The sequence below is a fragment of the Orycteropus afer genome, unplaced genomic scaffold (genome assembly GCF_000298275.1).
Source record: "Orycteropus afer afer isolate SDZICR_OR568_19922 unplaced genomic scaffold, OryAfe1.0 scaffold00097, whole genome shotgun sequence".
Lineage (NCBI taxonomy): Eukaryota > Metazoa > Chordata > Mammalia > Tubulidentata > Orycteropodidae > Orycteropus > Orycteropus afer.
The window spans coordinates 6,746,075-6,749,160 of NW_006921684.1; the positions used below are offsets into that span (position 1 = coordinate 6,746,075).

General features: G+C 42.9%; 1 pseudogene; it reads right to left on the bottom strand.

The window, feature by feature from the left end:
* Positions 1-897: 897 nt before the first annotated feature.
* LOC103198572 lies at positions 898-2,720 on the bottom strand (annotated as a pseudogene).
* Between the last annotated feature and the right edge of the window lie 366 nt (positions 2,721-3,086).

The window sequence follows — 3,086 nt, forward strand, 5'->3', positions numbered from 1 at the left end:
TTTTCAGGAGTTCATCCATCCTCCACGGCTCCAGAATGTCTGGAGTCCATGAGAATTTGAAATTCTATTCTACATTTTCCCCCTTTTGATCAAGAGTCTTCTATGGAATCTTTGATCACAATATCCAGTAATGGTAGCCAGGTACCATCCAGTTCCGTTCTCATGGCAAAGGACACAATTGTTCATGGAGGCAATTAGCCACACATTCCATATCCTCCTATTTCATACTTTCCTTCTATCCCCTGTTGCTTCACGTGCATATGGACTAGTTGTTGTGCCTGGGATGGCCACTTTACTAAGCTTTTAAGACCTCAAGCACCATGCAACAAACTGGGAGGTAGAAAAGAAATACTAAACACGTTATTAGTCCAATTAACTGGGATGTCCCATGCAACCAGGACCTTATACCTAAAAACCAAGGAAACAAATCTCATGAGGTGTTTGGTTGTACATAAACATCCTCAGAAGCTACTCTTTTGTTGTAGATATATCTATCACACAACTTTTGCCAGTTCAACTTTTATAGGTTTACAACTTATTAACAGCAATGACAATAATTAGCTGTGCACCCCTACCCCTAATCAATGTGATTTGTCCATCACCATTAACCTCTTTTCCCTCTTCCTCTCACCTCTTGTACTAATAAAGTTTGGTCTCTATATATTTGCCTTTTCTTGCCTTTTTATATAAGAAGTTATATAGTATTTGCCCTTTTATGATTGGCTTATTTTGTTCAGCATAATGTCTTCAAGCTCCATCAATATTGCAGAATTCATTCATCAAGTCATCATTTTCTTTTCTTTCTTCACACAAGAACTTATGTTTATTGCAAACAAAAAAAAAAAGAGAGAGAGAGAAAGGGAAGGACAGAAATGGTCAGAAGCACAACATATAAGGTTAAGAATTTAAAACCATCTTACATTCTGCCCTAATGGCAGAATAGGAACAAACAGTCGTCTTGCTGCCTGCCGCAGCCGGAGGGTATTTTTGCAGACCTGACAAGCAAATTTTGTGAAATATGTAGTGTGAAGGAAGAAAGCTTGGCGAGTCTTCACTGCAGACTTTGAACTCCCAGTATTTCGGACTGACATCCCCTGCATGGCCTGGCGGGACATGTGACTTCTAACACGGGGATCCTCTGTAGTTGGGCTGGGAGACAACTTCTCTTCTTCTGACTGGGTTGGCATTTTCAGCCCTCCGTATTTTTTCCAATATAGCCAACAAGTTGCACATAATCTACACTGCACATTAGGTGGGCTCCAAGAATACCACTGGTAAGACAATGTAGCCTCAAATTGCAGCTGGGACAAAAACCTGGCACCAAGTTGACTTTCAATAAACATTAGCTTCCTTTCTTCTTCCACCCTAGGTCACGTAGCAGCTCTCTCCCTAAGAGGGGATTCTGGGGCTGGAATGTGGTCCCCACAGCTCCGTTCACAGTACCAGGTTTGCCATTGCTGGTGGCTATTTGGCTGGGATTTGGTTTGTAAGTTGGGATGTACACTTGTTTCACTTTACTCTCAGCTTCTGCTGCTTTTAGACGTTTCTGCTGCACATATCTGTCAGTAGTTTTCCACATGTAATAATATTCAATAATGCTAGTCAATGATTTCCAAGGGAGAAAGTCTTGACGAATGTCGTTGAAGTCTTTGCCATATTTTTCCAGTGCCTTTTCTAATAAACTAGCTTCGGAGGCTGACCATTCTTCCATTTCATCTCTGCATAATACAGGTCCTCCAAGTGGTACTAAGACACTAATTGTACTGCTCAAATCATAGCTGTGTCTAAACAGTGTATCCATAGCATGAAACAGAGTGATGTCCCGGGAAGCTGCAGCTGCACTCATATGCACTCATTCTGCCTCACTGAACTGCTGCAATCAAGGGTTCGAGCAAATGTCCCCACAGCACGTGCTACAACTAAAAACTGGTCAATCTGTCGATCTGTAAGTGGGCTATTTGGATCCCAAACTTTAACTTCCAATTTTGACTGTTCCCTGTCATCTGATTCTCCTTCTAAGAGCATTTCTGGAATGTCTGCTTGGTATCTAGGTCCCACTCTGATTTCACCTGTCAGCTAATAGTGTTTTCACTGAGGGGTCATAGACCAATGAATAGAAAAAGGTATCCTCCTTATCAAGATAGGACAATACTGACTCCGTTTCATAGGGCAACACTGCATTTTCCCCTATTTTGGTCATGTTGTCAGAAGGGACCATTCCCTGGAGAAGGATGTCATGCTTGGTAGGATGGAGGGTTGACGAAAGAGAGGGAAGCCTTCAACGAGATGGATTGACACAGTGGCTGCGATGATGGGCCCAGGTATAGCAGGGATTGTGGGGCTGGTGCGGGATCAGGCAGTGTTTCGTTCTGCTGTGCATGGGGTCTCTATGAGTCGGAAACAACTCGACAGCACCTGATATGTGTTGCAGGCAGAGACTCATACTGGCGTGACAGAAAGAGTTCCCTGTGTTTCAAATGATGTTTCTGTTTATCAGTCAAGTCAGGCTCAATTGTTTCAGATTCTTTCTCGATTTCTTTAGCATGCTTGTCTGCAAGCATTATAAGCATGTTGGAAATATCTTGTCGTCTATAAAAGCATACTACTTTTGCTTCCACGTTGCCATTTGCAGTCTTGTTGAGTTCTTCTATCCTTCTGATTAGGTATGGGTTGCTGGAGGAATTATCAAAATAGACATAATCTCTGACCCAGTACTTGTTGGCCGCCTTGTCCACCCACCCACCTGCAGAGCCCAAGTCATCATTTTCCCTACTGGCTGAGTAGTATTCTTTTGCATGCATGTATGACATTTTGTTTATCCATTCATCTGTTGATGGGCATTGTGGTGTAGTAAATTACTTAATGTGGCTTTTCTACCCATAAGTCTTTGTAAACTCCAAGGTGGGATTTTCTATGAGCAACTGAGGAGCTTCTGATTGCTGAAGTTGTCCACCTGGAGTATTTCTGTTGGGAGTGGCACAAAACAATGTTGTGGGAGGTGCCCACTCTCTCTCACGTGCTTAGAGTTCTGATGCTGTGATTGGCTAGTTTGACCACCCTGCCGGGCTCAAAAGGAGGCCTCCTAG